We start from the raw sequence: 16,706 nt of genomic DNA, 5'->3' as shown, positions 1-16,706 counted from the left end.
ACTTTCAAAATCGTCGTTTTTGAGGATTTCAAACATGGAGTGGAATATTTAAAAAAAACCATCTTCATTTATAACATTCTACTTTCTGGAAACTGTCATATATGTCACTCTAATTTTAAAATGGTCTTTTTGAAGATTTCATACATAGAGTGGAAAAAAAACATCTTCTTTTATAACATTCTACTTTATGGAAACTGTCATATATATATAGCATTCTACTTTTAAAAAATGTCTTTTTTTAGGATTTCAAACATGGAGTGGAAAATTAAAAAAAAAAAAAAAAATCTTATTTTATAGCATTCTACTTTCTGGAAACTATCATATATAGCATTCTACTTTAAAAATGGTCTTTTTTTGTGGATTTCAAACATTAAGTGCAAAATTGAAAAAAAAAAAACCATCTTCTTTTATAGCATTCTACTTTCTAGAAACTATCATATATAGCACTTTAGTTTTAAAATGTTTTTTTTTTGTATTTTAAAACATGGAGTGGAACATTAATAATAATAAAAAAAACATTTTATTTTATAGCATTCTACTTTCTGGAAACTATCATATATAACTTTCTACTTTTTAAAATGATTTCAAATATGGAGCGGAAAATTAAAAAAAAAAAAAAAAAAAAAAAAAACAAAAACAAAAACAAAAACAACTTCTTTTACAGCTTTATACTTTTTGGAAATTGTCATATATAGCATTTTACTTTTAAAGTCATCTGTTTTGAGGATTTCAAACATAGAGTGGGAATTTTTTTTTTAAAATAATCCATCTTCTTTTATAGCATTCTACTTTCTGGAAACTGTCATATATAACACTCTACTTTTAAAATTGTCTTTTTGAGGATTTCAAACATGGAGTAGAAAAAAACATTTTCTTTTATAGCATTCTACTTTCTGGAAAGTGTCATATACAACATTCTACTTTTAAAATGGTCTTTTTCAAGGATTTCAAACATAGAGTGAAAATTTATTAAAAAAAAAAAAAAAAAAAAAAAATGATCTTTTTTAAAGATTTTAACATGGGAGGAGTAGAAAAGGATTCTATAGTGGAAAATAGTTCACAAAGAAAAAAAACATTTTATATCTAACAATCTTGAAACAAGGAAGTGTTTATATTTTGATATTGTATATAGATTATGCATGCAAATTCATGATAATGACTGTTTTGTTATTATCTACATTATTTTAATTTGTAATATGTGAGTTTTAATCTAGTTCATAATAAAACACTCAAATAAAATAACGACTATTTTTGCAAGTTGAAACTTCTTACCTTATCCAAACGAAAAGTTGAAACTACAAGGACCATTTTTGCAGTGTTCTCAAATACAAAAGTTTGATTGATTTCCCCTGTCAACCACAAGTACGAAAGCAATAAAATCCTTGTGTAGTTCAGATATCCCTAACTTTTTTTTTGCAATTATTCCTTAATAATCTCTCCCTTTGATTTATATATAGAAGATCCATAAAAACCCTTCAATGGCGTCTTCTTCAACTTCATCCAATCAAAAGAGCTATAAGTATCACGTGTTCTTAAGCTTTAGAGGAGAAGACACACGTAAGAACTTTGTTGATCATCTTTACGCTTCTCTTAAGCAAAAAGGTATTCACACCTTCAGGGATAATGAGGAACTCGAGAAAGGAAAACAGATCGGTCAGCTCTTTAAAGCCATTGAAGAGTCGAGGATTTTAATCATCGTTTTCTCCAAAAAATATGTGCATCTTCTTCTTGGTGCTTGAACGAGGTTAGGAAGATTATGGAGTGCCAGGATGAGAATGAGCAGATTGCTTACCCACTCTTTTATGATGTAGAGCCCAACGACATCCGCCATCAAACTGGGCCAGTTGGAAGTTCAATCGCCAAACATAAGACCAACAAACAGATTAAGGAATGGGAAAAGGCTCTGGAAGGTGCAGGGAATCTGGTTGGGTGGGATCTGAAAAACATTGCTAATGGGTATATATTCCTTCATCATATCTCTTCTTTAATTATTATTCTTTCATATCTGTATTTTGCCATCGATGTTATATTGTAAAATTCTAACTCCATGTTGAGTCTTCAATGTGATGATCGAACCTCCTTTAAGTCAGCAACAAATATATACCCATTTCTGCCTTCACTTCACCAGATCTTATGAAACCCTTCTGTCCTATGATTTCCCCTGTTTTCATAGCATCAAAAAATCATTTTTTTTCCCCTCAATTGAGCACTTAAAAACACAGCAGTATACATTTATCTTCCTACTTCCAACATTCTAGACGGATATGTTATTATTACTATTTTCACATGGTTGTATGGTATATTACTGAAAGTAATTGATCTACAGGCATGAAGCTGAAGCCATCAATCAAATTGTTAAAGAAATTTCACTGAAGCTACGTTCCATTCACCTGAGCAATGATGACAATCTGATAGGCATGGACCACCGGATGCGAGATCTGGAGTTGTCTTTGGGAATCGGTTTGAACGATAAAGCGCGTATGATAGGGATCAAGGGTATGGGAGGCATTGGGAAGACAACATTAGCCAGGGCTATTTTTGATAAAGTATCTTCCCATTTTGAAGGTGGTTCCTTTGTTGAGGACGTAAGGGAACTATCAAAAAAGAAGGGCGGAATGGAAATTTCGAAAAAGGAAGGTTTGCGGTCATTGCAAGAACGAATCCTTTCAGGTGTTCTAAAAGATGAAAACATGCGTGTGGGGAGTGTTCATGATGGGAAAGAACTCATGAGAATGAGACTACCCTATAAAAAAGTTCTTCTTGTTCTAGACGATGTGGATGATGCAGAGCAGCTTGAGGCATTAGCTGGAGATTGGTTTAAGGTTGGAAGTAGAATCATCATTACAACAAGAGACGAGAAAGTGCTGCTAGCACATGGAGTAAATGTAAAATGGATTCATGATGTCAGTTTGTTGTCGGATGAGGAAGCAATGAGCCTCCTTAGTAGGTATGCATTTAAGAGATATATTCCAGATCAAGGATATGAAGAGCTTTCATCAGAAGTAGTACGTTATGCTGCTGGTCTTCCCCTGACGATTAAAGTTTTGGGTTCACATCTGCGTGGTGAAAATGAGGTTGTATGGAGAGACGCACTAAAAAGACTAGAAACAATTCCATCTCGGGAAACTCTAGAGGTATTGGAAATAAGCTATAACAGCTTAGAGGATGATCACAAGGAAATGTTCTTAGATGTTGCATGCTTCTTGAAGGGGTTTCCTGAAGAATATGCAATTAGAACGCTTGATAGCTGTGGATTTCGTGCTACATATGGTTTAAGAATTCTTGAGCAAAGATCTCTCATAACAATTTTAAATGGTAGATTGGGCATGCATGATAAGATAGAAGAATTGGGCAAGAATATTGTTCGGCGATCGCACCCCCATGAGCCCAACAAACACAGCCGACTCTGGATTCGCGAGGAAATTGAAGAACTATTTACTGATGATTCAGTAAGGATCATGTTTACTAAAACTAACAGATTTTTCTTTACATATATATGACACAAGTTTCATGGTGACTGTTTTTGGATTATAGGGTGCTGAAGCTTCTACATGTATAGGATTGGGACTGGTGTTGAAGGAACTGAGTCCTGAAATTATCATCAAAAGACTTGGAAACATGAGCAAACTTAAATATCTTATTCTTATTGGAGATGGTGATGACTGTTTCCCTTGCAACTGGAAGTTTGATCAAGCAAAACAGTATTTTCCAAATTCGTTACAGTATCTGCATTGGAATAATTACCCTGGTTTGTTTTTACCCCAAACATTTCGACCAAATAATCTTGTTGGGCTTGGATTGCCAGGAAGCAGAATCGTGCAACTTTGGGAAAATGGAGAAAGAAAGGTACATTTTGTAATGCTTTTGGTCGATTTGTTAGCTGATACAACAACACTTGTCTAATTTTTGTTCTTTTGCATATAATCTAGGTTCTTAAGAAGCTCAGGTTCCTCGACCTTCGTTTTTCGAATTTGAGGACCCTTGACCTTGGGATGACTCCAAATCTTGAGCAGGTAGTTCTTAATGGATGTCAGGATTTGACAGAAATTCATGCGCCATCTGGATGTCTAGAAAGGCTTGTGTATGTAAATTTAGTTGGTTGTTCATGGCCTGTATCTTTTTCGTTATCCAAACAGTTGGAATCACTTGTTCTTCTTAGTCTACATAAGTTATTTGTGACTGTGGAGTGCTTGGAGGAATTCCCAAGGGACTCCACAAACAATCTACCAATGCTACGACTTGAATTCCAATATTCTAAAGAACAACCCTCCTCAACAACAGGAATTCATTCTAAGGGTGTGGTTCTAGATATCCAACCTTGCACAAAACTTGAGAGTGTTTCAGGAAGCTTTTTTGGTTTACAACATCTAAGAGACCTTACATTCCATGGATGTATTCCGGAGGTGCCCAATGACCTTGACCAGTTGAAATGCTTAGAACAGCTTACTTTGTACTCTACACACATCAAATGTCTTCCAGATAGTCTTTGTATGTTGAAAAATCTGAACTCTCTCAAACTTAAAGATTGTCAGCATCTTCAAGAGTTACCGGAGAATCTTGATTGGTTAGAAAATTTAGAGGAGCTGAGTTTGTCGTCTGCAAGTATTAGATGCCTTCCGGATAGCATTTGCATGCTGATTCATCTGAAATCTCTACAACTTGAATCTTGTAGGTCCCTTGAGAAGTTACCTGAGGATATTGGGCAATTAGAATGTTTAGAGGAGCTGAACCTGACAGAGTGTACATCTTTAGGAGATATTCCAAACAGCATCTGTAAGATGAAATGTTTGAGATATTTCCATCTCCCCTTTTGTGGTCAAGTTCAGAAATTGCCAGAGGAATTTGGAAATTTAAAGCTTTTAGAAGGGTTAAATATAGCTTTTACAGGAATATGTCATCTTCCACACAGCATTTCTTCAATGGATGGTCTGCGTATTTTGGGATCCACATCACTTATTCAGTCGTATGCTTTTGCAACCGAGATAGGGACTTCAGAATATGGAACCTTGTGCTACATAAAAGCAGAATTAAGGAGCCGGTCCACAAAGAACTATCTTAAGAGGTATTTTCCTCATTTTTCCATTAATTGTCTTGTATTTTAGAGACTTATTAGTCTGATGGTTAAGAGTAGTCCAATTCTACTGGTTTTACGTCACATTTTTCAATTTTGAGTATTCTTTATTTTCATATTTAAGCTTGTAGCTCCACAGGGTAGCTTATTTATACTCTTAGTTAGAGTATCTCCAATGGCGGCTTTTTTATCGACTCTTTTAATATTTGAAAAATCTATTTAAAAGCTTTTTACTATTGGAGAGGTTAGATTTTTGTAGTGTTTACTCCAACAGATTAGTAAACTCAAGCTACTTATTCCCCTTATATGTTTTGTACATTTTTCCCTACCTTTAATAACATTTCATTTTTAACCCTAATTTGTATCTACATATCAAACAATTAATATTTTATAACTATTTAATCTATTTTAAATATACCAAATGAAATGAATATGTTTTATACATCACATCTTATCTTTTTGGCATGCACTTTATCTTGTTGGAGGTCTTCCATTGAAGCAACCTCTCTACCCTAGGGTGAAGGTAGGCTGTCTACATCTAACCTCCCTCTTAGTCCTTTTTTATAGGATTATGGTATTTTTTTTTTGTTGTTCCATAATTGTCATTTGTGTTAGATACCGTGTCTAATTCAAGTTGAAACGGAACATGAGTCTGCATAATTGTCATCTCTTCAGCCTTGTACTATGATAGAGTTTAAGAATTCCATATAAAAGCTTGGAACCATGTAGATGCATGTGAATATTGTATTTTTTCCCCATTTTTTTCGATTGAACAACTGAGCAATCATGGATCCTAAAATTTGAATCATTTTGTGCATTCAGGAGTTTCGCTGACCACAAAGCAACCGACACACGAAGTGCATGATTCTACTCGACTACTATGCGTACTTGTAAGAACCATTTGGTTTGTACATTTTATGGTATCATACTCTCTTTATTCAATTGCAAATACATCTATACTTATCTTCGTAGTATTAGGATTCATACATTGCTATCTCCTAGCTTATAGTTTATATTCTCCTTGTTTATCTACAATTCGAGTTTCCCTTGTATTTACACTGTTTTGATCTAATTATATTGTAAGCAATTCCAAACAATCGAATTCTTTATGGTATTAGAGAAGGGTTTGAACCTGTGATAAAACCCTACCAAACATTGCGGAAGATAAGCCTGAAAAATCAAAAGATGAAGGAGGAGTTCCCGTCGATACCAACTCCCCTTATTACATTCATTCATCAAACTATCCAAGGAAAATGCAAGTCAACGATTCATTAACAGACAACAACTACAACGATTGTGCACAAGAGATGAAAGTTTTTTTCTTTTTAAAAATCAAGATTAGTTTCATTGACAGGACGATCGAGAATAAGAAAACTCACAAAACTACATGATATGGATGCATAGTGATGCGATGATCAAGTGATGGATGATCACAACCATGGAAAGGACATCAGAACTAACTAACATGAAGTAGGTTAACACAAAAAAGGAGATATGGGAAGATCTTTAATAAAGGTTCATAAAGGAAAGTGGTTTGATGGATTATGAATTAAAAAAGTTGCTTACAACTACATGACAAGATGGTGCCTTCGTGTCTTCTTACTACACAAAATTGTGGAGGCTTTGAGACGAAATACAATTTGTCTCACCGTTCCTTGATGTACCTGTTATGATTGTTCCGTGACATGTGAAAGGGATCGAATGAGTTCAACGAGAAGGAGAGGCTCTATGAATTCCTTATTGGGTTAGAAATTGAGTACTTAACGATTAAAACTCAAATTCTAGCCATAAAGCCATCACCAACATTAGGAATAGTTTACCATCGGGTGTCCAAAGATGAACAACATTATGAATGTCACGAAAGGACTTGTTGCAGATGCAGTGAATTTCCAATTCTACACACCCGGGTGAAGAGGCACCAAAATCGATCATAACCAACCAAAGAAAAAGATTGTTCACAAGGATTTTATGCGAGCAAATAACGTCGAACTCGAGCATTGTAAACTGTAAACAATAATTACTCAAAAATATAGGGTATCTGGATTGGTGGCAAGCAAGGTGAAACCAGAAAATAGGAGGAAATAGGAAAACAAGGGTTGCTTGCGTTGACTCGGGAACTAGTCTGATACTCGGGCTGACCTCCTTAAAACACTTTTCTATCGGTAGGTCAAATGAAGACATTGAACCAACGATCAACATGAGTGATTGGTAAGGTTGAGGTAGATGATGCATGGGTTGTTGACTCAAACGCCACCGAGCATATAACTTGTAAACAAGAATAACTCAAAAATAAAACTTAGATTTTTTTTTTGGAAACACTGTGTTACCATACCTAACGGAGACCTCGTTCCCATATATGGAAAAAGGGGGCTTGCATGCTACAAAACAGGATCGAAATTGAGAAAGTTTTGCATATTCCTAGTTTTAGTCGCAACTTATTGTGTGTTAGTCGTTGCTTGACCAAAGATCTAAACTGTGTTGTAACGTTTCTTCCTGGTTATTGTTCCAAGCAGGACTTATGCTCGAGGAGCCTAATTGGCATGGGTTAGTGAAAACGAGGCCTTTACTGAATGGGCATGGTGGTGACATAAAGGGATGCTATGATGACAATGGTTATGTTGAGTGGTGACATAGGAGGTTGGGTTAGACTTCAGAGTCAAAGATATGTCAAGTTTGTTTCTTAGAGAGAGTTTCAAATAAAATAAAAAGATATAGTATGTGATTCTTGTGGTATAGCTAAGCATAATAGGATACCTTTTCCACATAGTTCAATAAAAACGAGTGATTGTTTTGATTTACTAGATGTTGATGTTTGGGGAAAGTATCATATACCTTCGTATTCGGGTGCTAGTTATTTGCTTACAATTATTGACGATTGCAGTAGAGTTTTTTTGGGTCTACTTACTCAAACATAAAAATGACGTATATCTTTACCTGATTGATTTCCATGAAATTGTAAAAACTCAATTCGAAAGAAAGATGAAGTGAATTAGAGCAGAGATTGGTGGGGAATTCTTAACATGTTCCCTGAAAGACTTTTACGTGAAGGAAGGAATAATATTCTAAACTACTTGCCCACACATCCCTCCACAAAACAAGGTTACGGAAAGAAAACATACACATCCATGAGATTGTTCGAGCGTTGAAATTCGAAGTTAATATTCCTGTCAATTTTTAGGGTGATTGTGTGCTCACTGCAACTTATATTATAAACTGACTATCATCAAATGTTATCAAGAAAAGAACACCTTTTGAGATCCTTTTTGGATGAAAACCCGACTATGGTCAGATGAAAGTCTTTGGATGCTTGATGTATGTAAGAAACATTGAAACCAAAGGAGATAGGTTTAAAGTGTGGGGAGACCGTCATCAGATATCATCAACCCAAGAAGGGATATTGCATATTTGACATAAAAGACAAAAAAATGTTTCTAGAGATGGATGGTTAGTAGAAAGTTTTTTTTTTCCATTTGTGGATTCTACACCTTGCAATGATCAACTAGAAGGCATCAAATTCTTGGATAAAAACATTCCAATAAAACGATGAATATTTATCCACAAAGGTAATAGATGATACATCTAGACTAGAAGAACTAAAAAAAATAAACTTGGATTAAGACACTTTAAATAAGCAAAATAAAACCTTGATACCTGAGAGTGATTCTCGACATCCGACTAAAAGCACACGAGAAGATGCTACCGAAAATAAGGAATGCAAATCATAGAGATAAAGGACACAATTCTTGGTCTCGACATCTGGATGATTTTATTTTTAAGTCGCCCCTTCGGTAGACCATGCACCATCTTTGTGACATCCCCTATTTTTCATAATCGATTTTTTTTTCTTTACGCTTTAAAAATCATAATATCATGGTTTGCAAAAAATCCTAGTATATTAAAACTATACAAATGATTGTTTCATAATATCAAATCTCTATGGATGTAATAATCGATATACAACATTTGTTACAATGTAAATACCTAACAGTCCTCAACATTATTGCATATATTCTCTTCAATAACTCAGCATCCTAATGAAATCCTCAACAATCTTAAACACTGTTACCTTTGATGCATATAACTTAAGTGGGCCAGGTTGGGAAACCTGGTGATATAAATATGGTTATCAATCCCATAATGTTATTCTAATATTAATCAATAATCATTAAGATGTAAAATTCAAGGTTGGGAAACATTGTGAGATATATATGGGTAAGTTAATTCTTTTTTTATCTCCAATTAACAAATTCAAGGTTTTAATTGTTTGCCCAATTTTTTCTATGTTTTGTGGTTTTCGTTTCCCCTTTTTCGTTCATCTTCTTCTTTGTCTATACCCTAATTGACAATGATTTCATGTGATGGCAGACAGTTAAAATGGAGCTTAATGTTTGGACAACTTTATACTAGTGAACCAACCATGGGTGGATTTTTTAAGGAGGTATATAATAAAAATTCAATATTTGGTAGCTTGTTAGGCATGTCAAACCCAAAAAATAATAGGGGTACAACTGACTCCAAATACACTACTTTAATGCACTAAAAAGTAGTACAAGGAAAGCAGGTTCGAACCACAGAAACACAGGATAAAAGTTTATACTTATTTGCGCAAGGTACTTTGGTCACAAAGGGGGATTTGTAACGTCAAAAAAATTTCAACCAATTTTACACTTTTCAAAAACAACCCAATTTCATTAATTCATTACAAAAAGGTTTTCAATACATTTATTATCAGAGTATTCCCATAACCATATCATAAAACAAGAACATGAAGAGCGGTACGATCACGCCTTCGCCTTGCTACGGTCTCTTGAAGTACCTGAAATATTAAACCACAACTGTAAGCCCGAAAGCTTAGTGAGATACCCCAAAAATACCAACCATATATATCATACACATAACATATCATAACAGAACAGTCATGCACTTTGGGTCTACTGTGTGATTGGTCCGCCGCACCGGGCCTTCAGTCCACCTGGTCCACCCTACGAGTCTAGCCATATGCATCGAGTCTGCAGTGTGTTTGGTCCGCCTGCATCGGGCCTTCAACCCACCTGGTCCACTCTCTGAGTCTACAGTATGACTGGTCCGCCCGCACTGGGCCTGTAGTTGGCCTAGTCCACTCTCCGAGCCTCAGTAAGTCTGGTCCGCCCTCCTGGGGCCTACAGCCTATCCAGACCGCTCACTGGGCCTTCGGAATATCCGTTCCGCCCTGGTTATGTTGGCCTACAGCACAAAGCAGGACCCGCCTCAACCCAACCCCAATCAACCAACCATGTGCACATAAACATATAACCATATAACAATTAATCATCAATCAACCGATCTAGCAGATCACATACAAAATATACTCTAACCAGAATACCGACCTTAACCAGGTCTCTAACATATACCATCCTAACTACCAGGATGCAATCATATAGCAAAACAATAACATAGCAATTAACAACTACCCGAATTTCCATCCGATAAAGGGTCGGCCTTGGTGCCTTAGACCCTGTCGATATAGTGAGGATAACTCACCTCGCAATTGCTGACTGAAGAGATAAGATCACGCTGCTCCAACCTCCGACACGAACTCCGTCACTGATCAATACCAAAAGACTGAACTCAATAAATACCAATAATTACCAAATTACCCTTTGAAGTCAACTAGTCAACTCTTGGTCAAAGTCAAACTTCCTGACTAACTCTAATCGCCGAGTCAGCCCGCTGACTCATCGAGTCCCTAAGCCCTGAACACTCCCATACCGCGACCCAGCTCGCCGAGTCGCCCCAAGACTCGCCGAGTCCCACGAACTCTGAGTCCTTCATGCTCAACTCACCGAGTCATCCTTCGACTCACCGATTCACGACTTAACCAAAAAAGGTTAGGATTCCTCGACCAGACTTGCCGAGTCCAAGAACATACTTGCCGAGTCCAAGGCAACATTCATCAGACTCACTGAGTTGTTCTTCCAACTCGTCGAGTTCCTGCCTATCTTCATCCAACTCGCCAAGTACACCCATGTGACTTGCGAGTACCTCTAGCTCTTAATCCATACAATGGCTTTCAAAGCCATGCAAGGGCTCCAATCCATAGATCTATCCTTCTACAAGCTATTTCTCATGTAAAGTTGCAAACTTTACGTGAATCCAAAGAGATCTAAGCAGAATACACTCTTGGGTTAAGGCTTGGGACAAAAGAACTTCACCAACATCTCTTGATCATAGACTTTATGGCTCCTAGGGTCATTACAAGCCTAGATATAAGGTAGCAACCTCAAATCTTACACCAAACTCGAGATGGACCTCATTTATGCCCCCAAACCCCCACAATTGATAAATCTAGATGCATAAAAGCTCAAGAACAGATCTATTACCTCCAATGCAAGCTCCTACTGAAGAATGAACCAAATTTCTGCAAAGCCCCTTGCTCCAAATCTTCTTGCTCTTTAATCCCCCTTCAAGATTCCCTCCTTCAAGGCTTTAATTTCTCACAAGGAAATCTCACATGAATCTAGGGTTCTGGAACTCAAAGGGATGGTAAAGAGGTGGGGGAAGAGGTGTTATGTTCTTTATATAGGGCATAACCCCCGGGATTAGGGTTTTCCCTCTTCAGCACCAACTCGCCAAGTCCAGCCTCCGACTCACCGAGTTGGTCGCTTAACGTGTGACCAGAATCGCGACTCGACTCGCCAAGTCTATCCATCGACTCGCCGAGTCGGCCTTTCTTATTTAGACTAAGAACCCTGAACTTGCACTTCTGAACTCGGGGTGTTACAGTATTTGTTTTCAAAAGCCAAATAATAAAAAAAAAACAATCAACTTTGAAACACGCAGAAAATGAAATAGAATTGTAAACAAGTTGTAAAAGTGCTTCCAGTTCTAGTTCTCAATGTTGTCATTTAACTTCATTATGACTTGATGTAATTTGTGATTGCTATTCTAAGTTGGTAGTGAAAGATATTAACACATTCTAATACCTCCCGCTTTCCAAATTATCTAACAAAAACATGCTCTTTGATTAGACCTAGCTTTACTAATTCAACCTAAACACACTCTTAGATTGTATTGAAAAACTGCATTAAGTTTTGTACAAGCTTCCCAACAATGTTTATTTTCTTCTCATACGCTTGGAAGTGTGAAAACATGTGATATATGTTTTACAATAAGAAAACTTATTGGTTTTTTACCAATCGTTAACTTTACAAAACGATTAGGTGCCCTGAAAGTTAATTAACTGCACAAAAATTCAATTCACGAAAGTGGCCAATCAAACACAAATCAAATTTAAGGGTTCTATTTTTAACAAAAACATAATCACCAGAATAGAATCACAAATCAAACATCAAATCATATGCTTCAAGTCAAGCAATCAACATGTTTTGAACAAGAACTAGAAACTAGGCTTTCTTAGCCACAAATGGCTAAGAACAAATCAAACAAGAATAAAGATGAAATTGGAATGTTTAATTTTTTACAAAATGAAATCAAAAGTGTTTGCAATGATTAGGTCTTCTCAAAAGCTCCAAGAAATCTCCTAGAATCACCCAAGATCGTCCAAAACAGCTCCCAAAACCGTCTCTCTTCAAAAATGACGTCTTCTCCTGTTTTAATTAATGTCATGTGCATGTTATAAGGCCATGCGTTTTTAGCATGGCCATGCCTTTTGCCCATATGTTTTTGGCATGGCCATTTGTCTTGACCATGTGTTTTTGGCATGGCCCATGTTTTTTGCTAAAAATCAAATAAGTCTTCAATGTTGGCTCCATCTTCAATCTAGCTTCACCACGAGTCATGTTGCTCAAATATGAGATGATAAAGGATAAACACGACCCGTGTCAGTGTGACAAGAACCGGATCCCAAACGTAGTCCTTTGCTTGGATGACAATGCAACAATGACTCGGGTTATGTCTTCATGTTTTCTTCCATGGAATGACCGGTTTATCTTCTCTTCATGCTCCAAAGCTCCAAGCATCCAAGCTCCATGCATCCAAGCATCCAAGTTCCATGCTCCATAATGCCTGCAAAATAAATCAAAAATAGTGAAGTACCAAACATTCTTAATGGAATATGCAATTGCCCAAATAATTAATTAAATGCAAGAATTATAAAGTAGAATGCTATGAAATGACAAAAATAAAATGCAAAATAGGTGCATAAAAAGCACCTATCAAACCTCCCCAAGCTTAGACCATTCTTGTCCTAAAGAAAGAACAAAATTAAGAATCATCCTAGAGAAGATGACAGGTGATAAAAAGAAACTAAGATGAAAAGAATGGAAGGAACGAAAACGACAAAATGGAATTGAGAGTGAATGCATGCAATAAAAGAAAAACTAAAGAAAAATAATATATGTACAAAAAGATTAACAAAGCTTCAAAGATATTTTTTTTCAAATATTAATGCAATAAACAAAACAAAACGAAAGATTCAAGCCAATTAACCTCATTGTGTCATAAAGTCGAAGGTGTACCTGTTGTGCCTTGAGATAACTTGGCATTAACCCCACAAATACATATATAATAGTTAAAACAAGATTTTTAGCCATTCCCTAACACAACTCAACAAAATCAAAAGTTACAACACTTGTTCACTTTTATAGGTATTGGGTTAGCACATGGAACAAATTATGGTCTTACTCTCGTGAAAACATGTTATGACAAAAATGCTCAATCATTTTCATTTTACAAAGCATGACAATGACTGACTCCAACTATTTGTTGATTAACAATAATTTTTTTTTTTAAATATTTTCTAAAAACTCCCTAATATTTACCTAAATTGGTTACATGTTTCAAATCACTTACACCAGTCAAAATAGTTTACAGTCAATCCCAATGTCATAAGTTCAAGTGAGTCCAAAGGAATCTTTTGGCAGCCAAGCATTTTTCCTAAACATATTATTCAATTTAACTATAAACATAAATATATACAAACTATCTAATTATATTTTCCTACAAATAAAACCCATCACTTTCTTTGAAATCCATGTAGCGGGCTTCCAACCAATACACCCTGACTAGATGACCTTGGTGTGCTAGATTTAAAGAGATCCCTAGGGTTTACTTGCTCGAACCTCAAAGGCCAGAAATTAGCTTTATTTGAATATCTAAACATATATATATATATATATATATATATATATATATATATATATATATATATATATATATATAGAACCTGTGTAACGAACTTTCAACCCAATCAGTCCCAAACAATTCAGCTTTCGACAATTAGGTGTAGAACACCCCTCAGGGTTTACTGATTCAAGTCCCAAAGGTCATAGATTAACTTAATAATATTTTTAATTTTTTATTTTTATTTTATATTTTTTTTATAATGAAAAGCTAAGAGAACACATAATACCTTTTTTTTGCTAGGCTTAATTATTTCCTTATATTTTCGTCTTTGACTCTTTCTATTGTTGGGATATCTCACAGTCTATTACCGTGAGAGACTTCTAAGACATTTTTTGGGGGGCTGATGTAAACGCACAAAGAGCCATAAGTATAGTGGGAAACAATGTCCCCGAGCAGGGTATTTAGAAGGGAATAGGTAAAAAAGACTTTTTCGAACACTGGAGGATTCGAGTCACTGAAATTTTGTATTCATTTTATGCCTCTTTTGAATTTCGAGTCCATATACGAATGAGCACTTATTACTCATAAGACCTGTCGTGTACTCCACAGGCTAAACTATATTTGTTGTTATGCTTCAGTGTTGATGACCTTATCATTTTTTGTTTTTCATGAGTGGATCCTCCTCCAGTGGGGGGAGTCGAGTGAGCGGGAGGAATAGGGATGTCATCTTCATGGTCGACGACCACCCGCTCAGGAGCTCTCGGGATGGGCACGGGAACGCGTGGAATGGAATTTGCTGAAGTGTTCTTTGGTAGACACCACCGAGTCTGAGTGATGTCTTATTGGAGTTGGAGAGAGCTGAAGTCCCCATCAGGAACTCGGAAATGTGGCTCACCCTGCACCAACCATGTCAGACTACCATCACCTTCTCTACGAAAAAAATATGAGGCTGCAAGGACATTGGATGTGATGGTATTGGAGCCTTGCATGATTTTCACGAGATTCGGGTACTTGCTCTCAAAAAGCTCGACACAAGTAAGGCGGGTGGCAAGATAAGTGATAATCCTGCCATAATGGATAAGGCCGGAATCGCTAGTGGAGACCTTGCGAAGTTTGTAAGTCAGGAAGGTGCCAAAATGTGGTCTCTTCAAGCCGGTGATTATGCACCAAAGAATTTCTAGCTCCTTCTTACCGGCTCTACTAACGTCTTCTTGGGGGAAGACAATGTTAGCAATAATTTGGAGGGCCACCCTTAAGACCGGATGAATGATTTAGGATGCTTTGGCGGATCGAGCCTCATACCCATCAAGACCTATTATATCCTTCCAAAAGGCTTTGGTTTTGAAAAGGGTATTTTTCTCTCACATGTATCCTAAGTTGGGACCATGAGTATTGAATGTAGAAATCCCAACAAACCCACTAAGACCATTTAGAATCGGGAAAAAATTGCAACTGCATGAGACGGAATGAGAGACCTTTGGCATTGTCATTGAATTTCAAAGATTGTGAGAATTCAATGGTTGTGTTTTTATACGATTCCGTTGGTGCCAAAGTGAGAAGTTTCTCCCAACTGATGTTGCTAAACAACCTAAGGACACCATCATAAACTCCTAGTTCTTGGAGAGTGGGAATATCTACAAACCGTAGTTGAGAATACTCGCAGTCTTTTAGGTGAAGGAATCGGTCACGGTGCTTAAGACAATTGTGAGTAATGGTGGTGACACCATATTTGGATTCCAATCCTTCTTTTGGCTTTGGATTTTTGCATTTTCGCATGATGACAAACCGAATTTATGACAGACAGGTGGTGACCAAAGACTAGAGCACAACTAGGCAACCACGAATTAACAATTATATGAAGCACAAGAACGGATTCACAACAATTCTAGCCAAACAAACTTAAAATCAATGTGTAAAACTTGAGATATGGAAGGAATGTACCGTTCAAACACTTGAATTTGTAATGTTGGCTTATATTGTTCACTTCATCTTCAACCTCAAGCTTCCAATTGGAGATGCCCAATTAGAGATGAAAGCTTCCAATCTTCCTTCCAAAATCACCTACCCAAGCTTGTTCTTCAAACCCTATACAAGAATTTGGAAACCCAATAAAAGAATCAATTCAAACTTTACAAATCAAGAACTAGGGTTTATGAAGAAAAATTCAATTTTTACCTAATAATGGATGAATTCGACCTAGATGGTGAATGAAGTGAAGTTAGGAACCCATAACAACATACCTTTGTGCCTTAATCTCAGATTAAAGGGAAGAAATCGAACCCTAGATTAGGGTTTGGAGGGATCGGCGATGAAGAGTGATAGCACGATCGCTGAACAGATACCATCACATCGGGGAAACATAAGTGGATCCTCCTCCAGTGGGGGGAGTCGAGTGAGCGGGAGGAATAGGGATGCCATCTTCATGGTCGACGGCCGGCCGCTCAGGAGCTCTCGGGATGGGCACGGGAACGCGTGGAATGGAATTTGCTGAAGTGTTCTTTGGTAGACACCACCGAGTCTGAGTGATGTCTTGTTGGAGTTGGAGAGAGCTGAAGTCCCCATCAGGAACTCG

At 36.7% G+C, this 16,706-nt stretch overlaps 1 pseudogene across 1 annotated transcript; it reads left to right on the top strand.

Moving 5' to 3' along the window:
• Window positions 1-1,382: 1,382 nt before the first annotated feature.
• LOC145041749 (TMV resistance protein N-like) lies at window positions 1,383-7,912 on the top strand (annotated as a pseudogene). The gene is made up of 6 exons (XR_013680378.1): window positions 1,383-1,956; window positions 2,327-3,449; window positions 3,535-3,846; window positions 3,930-5,062; window positions 5,894-5,961; window positions 7,585-7,912. The product of XR_013680378.1 is annotated as a TMV resistance protein N-like (transcript).
• Window positions 7,913-16,706: the final 8,794 nt, after the last annotated feature.

Source organism: Lactuca saligna, chromosome 4, assembly GCF_052625555.1.
Source record: "Lactuca saligna cultivar CGN05327 chromosome 4, ASM5262555v1, whole genome shotgun sequence".
NCBI lineage: Eukaryota > Viridiplantae > Streptophyta > Magnoliopsida > Asterales > Asteraceae > Lactuca > Lactuca saligna.
Note: the sequence above shows the minus strand (reverse complement) of the source record. Positions and strands in the feature narration are given on the sequence as shown.